Here is a 15164-nt window from a genome sequence, read left to right as displayed (position 1 = left end):
CAACTCTCAGCAGCTCAGCAGATTATCTTCTGGGGAGGGGTCAGGCTTCCTTCAACTCTGGCACTCCCATAAAAATCATTTTTGTTATTATTCCATTATACTTGTTCATTAAATTTGAGAAAAACCACAAGTCAAGTAAAGTCCACAGTAAATTAAATCATCTTTCTCAAATACCAGAAGGTTTTATACACACACAAACACACACACACACACACACACACACACACACACACACACACACACACCCACATATATCTGATTAGGTATTCTTGGATTTAAAATGAAGTAAATAGCCTAGATGGTCTCTAAGGCTTTTTCTGTCTTTCAAATTCTGTGGTCTACAAATCATATGACATGATATGATACATGAGATATAATATAATATAAATAAGGGAGTGTAGTGGGTAAAGTGAACAAATGCATTCTAAGAATGTTTGAACAATATTTAGCGGTAAATCTTCTAAGAATAAGGAATTTGAAACAATTTTAATTAACCTGTATTCTTTCATTATAGGTCAGTGCCTTGTCAAAAACATGTCATTACACGTGTTAACACAGTAAAGGAAAAATGCAGTCGCGCATCTGTGGAGTGTGTTTAGTGCTGTACTAAGTATTTATTCGAGGTGCAAAAACTAATGCACGGTCTCTGCTACCATTTAAAGTTATAAAACACAACCAAGCCAGTAGATGAGGCAACGGGTATAAGTGGAATCTGAGAGAGGGAGCAGGCCAGGGGTTTTGTTGACAGGGAGGGGGTAGGGCTTGGACTAGGGGCTTGAGAGAGGCATGTACGGTCCGTGTGAGGAGAGCGGAGGGACGGGGCTTTTCTGGTGGGCCAGAGGGGAGAGGCTTTGTCATCCAGATGTGCTTTCCATGCCCATGACGTATGTTGTCCTGTCCGAAGGGAAATGTTTGCTTTGGGAAGCAGCAGAAATTAGGGTTGGAAGTAGAGGTTGGGTTCTATGGCGGGAGCCTTTTAATTCAAGGATGAAGTGTTTGGCGTTGACTTCTAAGGCCAACATTGCCCAAAGCCTGATTGGAGGAACGCTAGTCATATGCTCCTGGGGCAGAGGGTTTCATCACCAAATCTTCATAACACAACGTATTCCCCTTTGGAGATTCTTAGGACACATCAGCATGCTACATGTTCCCTAGTTCAACTCAGCATTTCCCAAACCAAATGTATCTGGTTGTAAAGCCCTTCTTTCAAGCTCTGTCTGCCAACGTCTTGAACACTTCTGGAATCTGCCGTAGGCCGTGGGGTCATGAAATAGTTTGGGACAGGCCTGGGGACTCACTGACTGACCCATCTCTCTCCTGTGCCCTCCGTGTTCCAGTACTCCACACAGCACTGGAATGTGGGGGCCTGAGCTACTGGGGAAGGGGGGAGGTGATTGTGAAGGTCTGGTTCAGGCGTGCTGGGCCTGGGATCATGTAGGGTGGCTGTCCTGGTCCAGTCGGGCTGCTATAACAAAGTATCACAGACCAGAGGGCTTAAAACTACAGACTTAGCTCTCACAGCTCGGGAGGCTGGGGCGTCCAGGATCGCGAGGTGAGGGCCCGTTTCCTGGTTCGGGGCTGGTACTTCCTTGCAGGGTCCTCACATGGTGGAAGGGGTAGAGCTTTAAAAGAGCACTAATCCCATTCATGAGGGCTCCATACTCCTGACCCAAGCACCTCCCAAAGGCTGCACCTCCTAACACCATCCCTTTGGGAATGAGGGTTGCAACATATAGATTGGGGTCGGGCAGGGGGACACAAAACAGACCATAGCAGAGGGTCAAATGGAAATAGCTAGCACATCGTTGAAGCAACTGCAGTAAAACTTGGGGTGGAGTGTCGTCTACAGATAGAATTAGTATCATCCAAACGGAGGAGTTATTTGAATGGGTGAGTTCTTGGTTTGTTTTTTTTTTTTAATTAATTTTTATTGGAGTATAGTTGCTTTACGATGTTGTATTACTTTCTGCTGTGCAGCAAAGTGAAGCAACTATACGTATACATACATCCCCTCTTTTTTTGGATTTCCTTCCCGTTTAGGTCACCACAGAACATTGAGTAGAGTTCCCTGTGCTATGGATGAGTTCTTTAACGAAGAAAGGGTTGGGAGGAAATCTAGGCAATCCCAGGATATGATTACGAGTTTGTATTAATAATTCAGACCTGAATGTTTTACTTCAACTTCAAACCTTAAAAACAAGCCGGCACATCTGAGCTCCTGCCCTGCCCTACTTTTTTTTTTTTTTCCCTATAGCAGTCATTACCTTCCAACCACAGTATCATTTGCTTACGTCCCTGGGTTATTGTGTGTCTCCTTCCAACTAGAATGTAAACTCCCTGAGAGCAGGGAGCTTTGTAATTCATATCGTCTCCCACCGACGCCAAGAGCAGCGCCTTGCCAAAGCTGGCACTCAGTAAATACTGGTGGAATTGAATTGAACGTGGAATGCTACGGTTATTCGTCCATTTGTTTCTTCACAGACGTTTATCAGGGTCCTACTCTCAGTCTGAGGGAGGCTGGGGACCTCACTTCCCCGCCCCAGGGCTCCAGGCCGAGCGCAGGAGAGGCGCAAGCGGAATCCTCACTGCACAGGGGACTTGGTCCTCTGGTGAGAGGGCAGCACAGCCCGTGACTGACCCATCGGGTCAGCACGGAACCAGAGTTTTGGAGCTTCAGTTGAGTCAGGAAAGTGGTTTGGGAGCAAGGCTGGTGGGGCGGGAATTCCAGGTGGGAGAGGAGCCCCCGCAGGGACAGCCAGGCGCAGGCCAGCAGTGGCCGCGGCACAGACGGGAGATAGCACAGACCCAGAAGCTGCAGCAAAACATTCAAACACACACACACACACACACACACACACACACACACACACACACAGCCCTCTGATGGATTAGACTGCGTGCAAAGAATTCTGTGTGCCAAAAAGGATCAGAAGCAAAGCTGCAACAACAATGAGAAACTAAGAAAAAAATGTTAGCGATACTTATTAGGAAAGGCTGATATCCCTAATAACACAAGGAGCTCCTAAAATCAGTCTGAAAAAGGCCAACAACCCTCATGTTTGTATTCTTTGCAAAGAATATGAACACAGTTCACAACAAGGGAAATTCAAAAGACTCTAAAATGAAAGGATGTCCAGACTCACCCATAAACGATGCAAACCTGCTACAGGTAGAGGGACAGTTATGAATGCAGAGTCTAAACTCTGGCCTTCTCAAAGCTGAAGTCGAGTCATGGGAGACAGAAAATAAAAAAGCAAGTAAATACAACACTCACTGTGTCCGACAGTGGTGAGTTTTTTGGAATCAGTGAGGCAGAGAGGGGGACAGGGTGGGGGCAGGGGTGGGCAGTGGCTCTTTTCAATAAAGTGCTTAGCCAGGACCTCAGGGAACTGGTGACATCTATGCAGGCATGATTGGAGGCAGAGAGCAAGCTTATCAGATATCTGGAAGGAGATTATTTCAGGAAGACGGGCCACCTGGCTACAGTGTTGGGAGCAAGGGGCCGGGAGGGCAGGAGCCAGGTGACAACGGGCCAGGCTGTTGCGAGGACGCCAGCTCTCCTCTCAGAGAGATGGAAGCTCTTCCTGAGGGTCTGAGCAGAAGAGTGGCTGCATCCGATAAGCAGGGGGTAAGGGGTGGGGACGAAAGCAGGTGCTGGAGGACCACCCAGGAGGCTTTTGCAACCATCCAGGCCACTGAACGGCTTGATCTGGGGGGATCTGGGCGGTGGTGACGGCTATCAGGATTTATTCACGGATTGGACGTGGGGCAGGAGGAAAGAAGGCAGGACTGCAGGATTCTTGGTTGGGTTCTCTTTACCAAGATGGAGAGGACTGTGGGGAGAGGGTTTGAGACGGAAAATCAGAGGTTTGGATGTAGATGTGTTAAGTTTGGTCTGCCTGGTTGACTTCCAAGTCTAAAGTTCAGAGAGAGGTCCAGACTGGAGGCAATGAATTTGGAAGCCATGGGCACGAAAGAGGTCTTTCAAGCTTGGAGACCGAGCTCTGCTAAGCAGTGACAATGAATAGAGAAGACGGAGCCCTGGGCTTTCACCGTTTGGATGTTGGGGAGACACAGGAGAGTGACCCCAGAGGTTAGGGTGCAGCCAGACGGGTAGGAGGAGGTTGCTGTGATCTCCTGGAGAATGAGGTGTTTCAAGGAGATGCCACTTTTCACGCATCAGATCCAAACGTTCATATCAAAGACCCCAGAGTTCCGTCACACACAGATCATGACTGATGGGTGGGCTTATAGGGGAAACTGGGAACTGTCACATTATGTGTTAGGGGGTATAAATTGGGTCCACACCTAGGGAAGGCCACATGGCAGTAAATTTTGGAATTACGAATCATGTACACTTTGAACCAGTAATTCCTTTTTTTTTTTAGAGTTTATTCTAAAGATTTGATCACATATTTGGGGAATTACATGTGTTTAGAGTTTTCTTTATAACACTGAGAACAGCCTAGATGTTACATCTAAGTGTTTAATAGGAGGGTCCTTGTCAAATGTGTTATGATAGATCCATATGATGGGACATTATGCTACCCCTTCAAAAAGAATAAAGAAATATGTATGTGTATATATTCACCTGCACAGACACACAGACTACATATATATACCTATATAAGGAAGATCTTATATACACATAAAGATAAAACAACATATGTATGTGTGTGTGTGTGTGTGTGTGTGTGTATACATAGTTTAAAAAGGCAAGGCAAACAGTGTGTGCTATTTGCTCATGTGTTTTTTTTTAATTAATTTATTATTTATCTTTGGCTGTGTTGGGTCTTTGTTGCTATGTGCTGGCTTTCTCTAGTTGCAGCGAGCTGGGGCTACTCCTCGTTGCGGTGCACGGGCTTCTCATTGCAGTGGCTTCTCTTATTGCAGAGCACGGGCTCTAGAGCGCAGGCTCAGTAGTTGTGGCGCACGGGCTTGGTTGCTCCGCAGCATGTGGGATCTTCCCGGACCAGGGCTCGAACCCATATCCCCTTCCTTGGCACAGATTCTTAACCTCTGTGCCACCAGGGAAGTCCCTGCTCATGTGTTTTAAAAGGTGAGGCAGGAGGCTAGAGCCTTGAGAGATGCTGAGGGCACCGCTCTCTCAGGGAGGGGGTAACCGCGGTTGCCCAGTGGGAGGGGCCAAGGAGGCTGGGTGATGGGGAGGGAAAGGTCGTTCTCCGTATACCAGTCTATACTTTTTAAATGTTGAGCCATGCGACTATATTATCTGTTCAAAAATTAAAATAAGAGGCGTAAAAAGAAAGGGAGAGGTGGACAGGGTTGCGTCCTGAGGGCCTCGTGTGTTTGGGTGATCGTGCCCACCTGGTAGAGGGGAAAGGACTGACTTCCGAGGGCCATCCAGACAAACGTGTCCTCCGTGTGAAAAGCTCATCTTTAAGTATAATTGGGGTGAAGAGGCCGTTTTGTTTCTCAACACAGTGGAGTGAGGAGGGTCTGCTGTTTGTTCCTCGTCTGATCCCAGCCCAGGTGAGTCCCGTGGCCCGTGTTTAGAAGGGTGGCATGGTCACTGGATTCCACAGAGGACGCGAGGGATGCCCCGCCGTCTCACCCGGATTCCCCAGGTGGAGCGCTGGCGGAGGAAGGCACGCCCCCCTCGCGCAGTCCATTCACGAAGCATAATGCTGTGGGCGTGGCATCCTTCTGGGTTTTAAGGGTATATTTAAGAGACCTGGTTTATCTATTGCACCTCAGATAGATAAATGGAATGGGATTAAACAGCTCAAAATCCATCTGAAAATAATTCGGCTTTTGCTAATGCCAAGATTGTTTGGGAAGAAGGCCTAGAGAGAGAGACTACCAACTGGAACTATGTGAAACGTCATGAGGCATTTCTGCGTCTCCATGGAGATAATGGCGTCAGCGCCCACGTGCTGGAGGCACACCCGAACTTCAGACCCCTGGGGTTTGGGGGGCAGAGCGTATAGTTTACAAAGCCTGTATATTTTAACACGTTCTATATATACGTTCGTTGGAAAAAATGATCCATATTTTGTTCTCAAGGGACTTTGATGTTGGGACATGAGACCGTATTATTTTGAGGTACTTGTAAAACTTGACAAATTGACCTCTTGAGTGAGATCCCAGGTTGACTTGTGTTATATGGAATTCCATCTTTCAGGAAATAGCTCACTGTACCTAACTTGGGAAATCTGAAATAAATTAAAATTATAAATATATATTTCTTTTGTCACCATTTGAAATATTCTACCCTATGATTTTGGTTTCTATTTTCAACACACATAGAAATATTTTTGCACTGGGTATGTTTGTGATAAAAGCGTCTTTTAGGATAGCTAAGTAAATTTGCAGTTGAAAAAGTAATCTTTAGGTATATAAATTTAAGATCAATATGTCTCTTATGGAGTATTTTTTAAAATTATACTTGCTTCTGAAAATTTTGAGCCGTGTGCTACATGGTACATTTTCGATTCGAATCATTTAGATTGGTATAGAAAATCCCATCTAGAATGTTTGAAAGGTCACCTGCTTCATGTTTGGCATGAATAAATGCCGTTTGTTTCCATCAAAGAGGAAATGCTGCCATGTTTCTGACTGAGCCCCCCTTCCCTTCAAGGCAAAGCCTCTTCTTCATATCTTAGTATTGTACGTATCATGTATTTTAAAATTTTTATTTTAGTTTTATGGCTGTTTGGTTTTCATCTAGGTTTATCTGTGATGGGAGGCGGGAAACTTTATAGGACTGGAAATTTCTCTTTACTACATTCCATTATATGCAGTTGCACTAATGTTCTTAGCTAATGTAATTACGTATCATCTTTACACTTCTTTATTAATTTTTTTTAAAACATGATAATCTGTCAGCACTACATTCCATCTTTTGTCATTAAGCTTTAAGCCCCTCAAAAACAAACCTTTAAAATACTTAAGTTACAGTGTTTTGAAACAATAATTGGAAAATTATGTGAAACAAGCACCTCCCTCTATAAAAAATCTGAGCTGTTTAAATTTTTGAGAGATGACATGGAAAGAAGCAATAAATTTCTAAAACATTGTTCTTTACATAAAAATCAAATAATATACTTTTGTGTGGCCATACCAATTTTTAAAATTTAACCCTGTGGCTATAAGTGGAAAGGTCCACCGTGGGCCCAGGGCCTGGCCTTGTGTTTTGTTTGTGTGGCCTGTGCCTCTGTTCCCTTTAGAGCAGAATGAACTACACTCTCGCAGGAATCACTGACTATGGCCTTTCCATTTGTCCTTCCTCTGCTGTTTGATGACCTACTGTTTATTTCCCTGGTTCTCAAGTTCACTGCCAGAAAGGAATTTGAGCATTGCAGAAGAAAATGGTATACATTCTTCTGGTTAACATTCCAGAAGAAAAATAACCCACAGCTCTTTTCTAGAAACACAAACTTGGGGTCACGGAGTCGGAGGAACCTAATTGTAGGGTCTTTGGCACAGAGCAGCCAAGGCGCAAAGACAATCCGCTTGACAGAAGAGCAGACCCAGCAGGCCCAGCCACGGCTGTGCTTGAGATATTTGCTGCTTTCTAGACTTTTCCCCCAAGTTTTAGTTCATGTTTCCAAGCATGTCATTGAATTTGTGTAATATGCCCACAGCCTTCAAACTTTCATGCTTTTGAACACACCATATATATATATATATATATTTTATTTTTTTATTTTTTATTTATTTTTTTTTTTGCGGTACGCGGGCCTCTCACTGTTGTGGCCTCTCCCGTCGCGGAGCACAGGCTCCGGACGCGCAGGCGCAGCGGCCATGGCTCACGGGACCAGCCGCTCTGCGGCATGTGGGATCTTCCCAGACTGGGGCACGAACCCGCGTCCCCTGCATCGGCAGGCGGACTCTCAACCACTGCGCCACCAGGGAAGCCCCACACCATATATTTTGACTGTTAAATGATGTAGCACCGTGAAATTGTATCACGTCATGTTTTTCAAAAGACTGTTGACCTAGTTAGTATTGGTTTTCAAGTGAAGTGTTCTAAAACTTAACGAAGATGTTAATTTCTTTGGCCAGAATTAGCTGGTATCTCTTGCCTCACTTACCGACGTGGTCTGACAACTGCAGTGTCCGCCCTTTTACCAGCTCAGGAGGGGCTGGTTTGGGTGGTTTTCCTGCATCTTCTTATCCTTTTAAGAACTGTAAAGGCTCCACTTAACAGCATTATTACAAGCCTGCCTGTGAGGGCGGCTTCTAGGCACTGCACCTGTGTAGACGGATGGTCCCCGTCCCAAAGTGCAGGGCCTGTCACCCTAAAGTAGCAGCAACGTAGAGAGGCAGGCAAAAGACACATTGGAAACTGGTAAGCAAGGGACATGCCAAAAATCAGATAGTTACTTTGTGTAAGTACAAAGGGATGCTTGCCTGTCTGTGGAATCGATAGTGTAGTTAGTAAGAAGGCGGGAAGCAGAACTAGCCTCCCAAAGCTGCCCAGAGGTCCGTCACCACGAGCGACCAGGTCTTATTCCTGAGCAAATTAATAGGAGGTGCAGGCGTCCTGAGGCCCAGCCTGCACCCCGAGGCCGCGGCTGAGCCGTGCTGGCTGCTCCTGGGCCCCGTCTGTGGGGGACAGGCACCGCCAGATCACCTTTCTTTAATCAGAGTTCAGCATTCTTGTCACTCCACTGAGCACACTCGGGCAGGAAATGATAAGAGCTCCCTTTCTTCCTTGTTATGTAAATTTTCAACATAACTGTTTACAATTTTATAATAGGGACAAGGGCAGTCAGCTCTCTCAGAGGAGGTGTTTATTCTCATCTTCTCTCTACTCACTAAGGAGAAAACACAGAATGGTTGTCCTCAAGTTTTCTGAAATTTCAGCTTTTCTGATTGGTTATTTATTTCTTAAGATTAATCTTTACATTACCAGTTGTTTGTAATCTATTCTGTAAAGTTTCATTTTGTAATACATAGTCCTTGCATGCCTACAGAATCTCCCTTTCATAGTATGAGTCCTCATACAAAAATCCTAATTTGCTACTGCACCTACAGTTTATTTTGGCATCGATTAAAAAAAGCAGAAATTGTACATGTTCTCACATCGTTGTAATGCTGTTGCCCTATTTGCTACTCTAAGGCCTGTACACTCAGCCATTGTATTCCAGAACAAAGTTATAAAGATTTCTTTCTGAAATGGTTGTCAGTGAGCAGATAATATAAGCACTAGTCCCCTTACCCTGGCTTTCTCCCCATGCTTCTAGAAGTCTGTAGCTTTTTACAGTGTTCAGCATGTGTAAGTAATGGGCCTTAATGGGACTCAACACAGCAGATGGTCAAATGCCCCCTGTACATGGAGTTTGATCAATACATGTTGTTGGCTGACCAATTAGTGTTATTACTTCAAGCATCAGAAATTACTTTCATTATCCAAAATGATGAGACCTTTTGCATCTCAGTGTTATGAATATTGACTACTGATTACAGAAATAGAGAACTATTGTGAACAATCCACTTGTTAAAGAAATCTGAGATAATAGTTCAGGTTTATCTCTTCAAGTAAATATTCCCGATTGTTTCATGTTGGAGTCCTTTTTTAAAAAAGGTGAAACTAGAAAACATTAAAAAATAATCTTGTTCGAGATAGAATAATTTAGAAATAGATATTTGAATATGTGAGCTGGGCCAGTCATTTAAAGAAAAAAAAAAAGTAGAATCGTGACTGTCTTGCCCATGTCTGTCTGTCTGTCTCTTCTCTGGCTCCTAACCCCACCACCTTCAAACTGTAACTAAAGAACAAGAAATTTTAAAAAGAAAACAACTTAGCTTCTTCGTGGGGGGCAGGGGAAGGAAGGTGGTAACTTAGTCTTAAAGTTTTCAGTTATCTGATTTTCACCATCTACTTTAAAACTCTGCTCTTCAGACAGATGGTTTGACTTACAGGCGGAGAAGAGATGCTGCTTCTAAGTTTCTTAATAAGATAAGGATGTTTTCACTGGGCTAATGTTTCTTTGCTGAAAATAATTTGGGAAATTGGGAGAACGTTACTTAACATCTAACCCAGACAGGTTCTTTATATCCACCGTTGATGTGAAGACCTCCTGTGACATGTTAGAATAGATTTCCTGGTAATTTAATATCAAGGGAATAATGCAGTTTGCATCTTGACATATAATCAGATTTCTTTGTTATATTTGGGCAGACCCAGTTCCATGGCAGGATCTCATTCTCTCTCCCCTTGTATTCCCTTAGAACAGGGTCAGTGCCTGTCTGATACCCCTGCAGTGTTCTACCTCACAGTGTAATTATTGGATACACACAACCATCCCAAGAGCTCATATATTTTTTTTAACATCTTTATTGGAGTATAATTGCTTTACAATGGTGTGTTAGTTTCTGCTTTATAACAAAGTGAATCAGTTATACATATACATATGTTCCCATATCTCTTCCCTCTTGCGTCTCCCTCCCTCCCACCCTATCCCACCCCTGTAGGTGGTCACACAGCACCGAGCTGATCTCCCTATGCTATGTGGCTGCTTCCCACTAGCTATCTACCTTACGTCTGGTAGTGTGTATATGTCCATGCCTCTCTCTCACTTTGTCCCAGCTTACCCTTCCCCCTCCCCATATCCTCAAGTCCGTTCTCTAGTAGGTCTGTGTCTTTATTCCCGTCTTGCCCCTAGGTTCTTCATGACATTTTTTTTTCTTAGATTCCATATATATGTGTTAGCATACAGTATTTGTTTTTCTCTTTCTGACTTACTTCACTCTGCATAACAGACTCTAGGTCCATCCACCTCACTACGAATAACTCAATTTCATTTCTTTTTATGGCTGAGTAATATTCCATTGTATATACGTGCCACATCTTCTTTATCCATTCATCAAACACATGAAAGAATGCTCAACATCATTAATCATTAGAGAAATGCAAATCAAAACTACAATGAGATATCATCTCACACCAGTCAGAATGGCCATCATCAAAAAATCTAGAAACAATAAATGTTGGAGAGGGTGTGGAGAGAAGGGAACACTCTTGCACTGCTGGTGGGAATGTGAATTGGTTCAGCCACTATGGAGAACAGTATGGAGGTTCCTTAAAAAACTAAAGATAGAACTACCATACGACCCAGCAATGCCACTACTGGGCATATACCCTGAGAAAACCTTAATTCAAAAAGAGTCATGTACCAAAATGTCCATTGCAGCTCTATTTACAATAGCCAGGACATGGAAGCAAGAGCTCATATTAAGGGCTGGGATTCTTGTTTAGAAATAATGCATGATAGTTGGGAAACCTTAGGCCACTGGGCTCAGACAAACCAATATTCAAGTTTTTCTTTACCATTTCCTCGGGAAAGTTCTATAGCCTCTTTCCAAGTTTCCTGTATAGTAGGTGTAAAGTGCCCGGTGAGTTGTCTTTTGTTTCCCTTGATCATGTCTTTGGCCTGGACTTTGCATATCACAGGGGAGCAGTGAAAAGTACAGTCATGCTGTATAGATCAAGTTGAGAATCCTTTTATTTCCTTAAAAAATAAAATCAACATATGCTACATATAAGTGGATTGGCGGAATGTTTGCAAAGATTAGTCTATAAGTTAATAATATGAAAATCTTTTTAAAGAAACAGGTGTGTTATGTAGCAAACCAGACAATGAAATAAATGGTAATGGGACTGATGGTCTTGACCACTTTTTTAAATGTGGGGTTTTATATTTTTAACGTAACTTTACCATTTTTCAACTAATCACCTTTTCGTGCCCATTTTTTTTTTTTTTTTTTTTGCGGTATGCGGGCCTCTCACTGTCGTGGCCTCTCCCATTGCGGAGCGCAGGCCCAGCGGCCATGGCCCACAGGCCCAACCGCTCCGCGGCATGTGGGATCCTCCTGAACCAGGGCACGAACCTGCGTCCCCTGCATCGGCAGGCGGACTCCCAACCACCGCGCCACCAGGGAAGCCCCTCTTTGTGCCCATTTTTAAAGAGCCTCATTAATAATACACTTTTCACTTGCCTGTGGACTTTTATTGGGCTATAGATATTTTAAGAGGGGGAGGATGGGGGGAATTGTCTCACTTTTTCATAGACATGTAGAATATGAGGTTTTTAGACAGCTATACTTGTTTCCTTAAATGTTTCTGCATTTCATCATGGGACTTCCCTGGCCATCCAGTGGTTAGAACTCCGCACTTTCACTGCCAAGGTTGTGGGTTCCATCCCTGGTCAGGGAACTAAGATCCTGCAAGCTGCGTGGTGTGACCAAAAAAAAAAAAAAAGAAAAAAGAGTTTCTCCATTTCATCCTAATCGGTATCATTTTTTATCATCTTGACTGTGTTTCTTCCCTGAGTCCTCAGTCCTTCTCAAGGCAGCCTCTGGCCCTGTGTTCTTCTGAACTTTCTGAAAGCTGCTTTCTTAAAATCTAGGACAGATATTTGTTTGAGCTCGGCATTCCCACCTTCGGCTGTTCCGTGCTTGTGTTACCTGCAGGTTCTTAGCTGTTGGTTGAAGTGAAGCCCCGCGGGGCAGTTCCGGTCACTGTCTCATCACCTTAGTGGTCAGATGGTCAGCAAGGCGAGTTAAGCCAACTGCCTCCAGTGGCGAGAGGCTCCCAGGCGTACATCTGGGTGGTTGACAAATCCGCCAGGACTATTGTGTCACATCTTTGTGCCAGTATTGAGATTTGTAAGAAGAAAGCGTCTCAAAAAGCCCGCTTCTGGTCAGGCAGCTGTATGGTGCGGTCCCACGATAACGTCACAACCATGTCCCTTCCCACGCCCCTCGGAGGCCATACAACTCTATACCTTCTTGTTACACAGAGAGTCACTGCTCCACCTCTTCTCCTGTGTCTCTTCTCTTTCCCGTGTCCCAGTCTAGACGTCCATCTACTGAGCCTCAGTGACGCTTATAAGACCATAATGCTTCCCAACTATCCGAAATAGAAACATTATGAATATTAACGATTGAGGTCCTGAAATCCAGATCGTGCTGAAGTATTAAAACCTAAGACCCATCGGGGTCCTACCATCGGGGCCTCACCTGGCCGTGTTCTAGGAAGCGGGTCTGAGTCATCACAGCACACACCAGGGAGTCTCTCAGACCTGATCAGGGAAACGTTGTGTGTGTGTGTTTTACTCTAGCAGAAATCCTGGGTTTTAGAACATCATCGCCACCTACTCGTGGTTATTATTTTTTGTCTATTTTTCCCATCTGTTAAGCTAAGTACATCCAGGAAAGTCAGAACTAGATATGGGGGATGCAGCCCCCCCCCCCATGTGAGCCAGGCCACACAGCAGTGCGCTGGAGGGGGTTTAGTGACCAGGTTGGGGTGTTGGCAAAAGAGAGGCTGAATTAAAGGAGAGTGGTCAGTGTAGTAGTTTCCTAGGCAATGTAATGAATGTTACTAGTTACTGTTCTTTTTTGAAACCAGGGAGGTTCTTAAGCCTTAATAGCATGACAGGAATTAGGGCCATAGTTCCTATGAGGAGGGGAAAAAATAGAGAAGAAGGAAGCTTACTGTATTTATCCTTTGTGTCAACTCTCCGTCACTGTTTAAAGACACTAAGGAATAAAGTTACTGTCAGTCACGACGTAAATAGCTGCTCTGAAACGATGTTGCATAGAAAGGGAGTTAGAAATCGGGATGCCCAACTGAACAGTAAAAATGTACGAAAGGACGCCGGAAACGTCTTGTAAAAATTACAGCTGCTCCAACATTATTTGTAATAGCAAAAGATTGGAGACAATGTCCATCAGTGAGGACTGGTTAAATAAATGCTGGCTCATCCACACAATGTGGGAGCCTGTGTAGGTGTTAGAAAAAGAGTGAAGAAGAGCTTGACACACGGGCAGGGAGTGATCTCCACTACGTAGTTACCTGAGAAGAAAAACCACGATACAGAGCAGGGTGCGTGGTATGCTGCCTTTGTGCAAGAAAGGGAGGATTGTGGATATATGAACACATTTGCTTAGATTTTCAAGGAGAAACAAGACAATAAAAGATAAATATAAAACAAAGAAAAATGCGTAGGAGGAGGGAGGGGTCAGAGTAGAGGAGACCAGGAAGAAAGTAAGATTTACCTGAATGCACCCTGATACGTAGTTTGACTTTGGAATCATAAAACAAATTATATCCAAAAAAGCAAAATCACTTCCCACCCAACACATACACAATGGGGGGGGGGGGAAATAAATGAAGGGAATTATACTTTGTTAAGTGACATACCCACATAAAGAAAATAATTATTCTGACAGACCTTAGAACACAATACTTTTTCTGTACCTTCTCAATGAGATACTCTAAGGACAAAAAAAATGCAGAGTTTAAATTGTATTTAGCGGTCTTACTATTGGTTATGTTTGTGTGGTTAAGAATTAAGATTGTCTACCTAAGAGAAAAGAAATAAGCATAAGATTTTTTAAAATTATGTAAAATTCCTGTATACTTAAATTTGAATTAGAAGTATGAGTAAGATCTTATTCTTCCCTTAAAAAAAATACTCCGCGCTTCCCTGGTGGCGCAGTGGTTGAGAGTCCGCCTGCCGATGCAGGGGACACGGGTTCGTGCCCCTGGTCCGGGAAGATCCCACATGCCGCGGAGCGGCTGGGCCCGTGAGCCATGGCCGCTGAGCCTGCGCGTCCGGAGCCTGTGCTCCGCAACGGGAGAGGCCACAACAGTGAAAGGCCCGCGTACCGCAAAAAAAAAAACCCAAACAAACAAACAAAAAAACCTCCATGTACCTGAGATCTGTTCAATATAAAGGCCTAGAAAACAGTGGAAACTCAGTAACAATGTGCACTCCTAGCCCCCAGATGGTGGTCTTTAAACACCATTCCCCACTGTAAGGGTCCAGAGGTCCCTGGAGAAATGCCTGGTTCCACGTCTGTGATGAGAAATGTACTTGGTAGGTCTAGAACATCTTGTGCTGGAAAGCAAGGGACATATCAAAGACTAATTAGTGATTTCAGAAGAACCTAGGAACCCACCTGCGGGGTTCCCATTGGCCAGAGATGGGATAAGTGACTGCAGATGAATATGAAAACTTCCCATGAGTTTTAATGATATTAAACCAGGAAAAGGACTGTCACGCCACTCCTGCCTTCAGGCTGTTTTGAATGATGATGGGGAATATGCATTGTTTATGTAAATTATTCAGAGTTAGAGTTCTTGGGCGTTCTCCCCATCTGCTCCCCTCTACAGCAGGCTTGGGGTC

The 15164-nt window shown here is 44.2% G+C and overlaps 1 protein-coding gene across 1 annotated transcript in view; it reads left to right on the top strand.

Moving 5' to 3' along the window:
* Positions 1–15164, top strand: part of PLCL2 (phospholipase C like 2) — a 193605-nt gene that overhangs the window by 148679 nt on the left and 29762 nt on the right. The window lies entirely within an intron of this gene.

This window comes from Tursiops truncatus, chromosome 4 (assembly GCF_011762595.2).
Source record: "Tursiops truncatus isolate mTurTru1 chromosome 4, mTurTru1.mat.Y, whole genome shotgun sequence".
NCBI lineage: Eukaryota > Metazoa > Chordata > Mammalia > Artiodactyla > Delphinidae > Tursiops > Tursiops truncatus.
The sequence above is the reverse complement of the archived record's forward strand: the minus strand, read 5'-3'. Positions and strand labels throughout refer to the sequence as shown.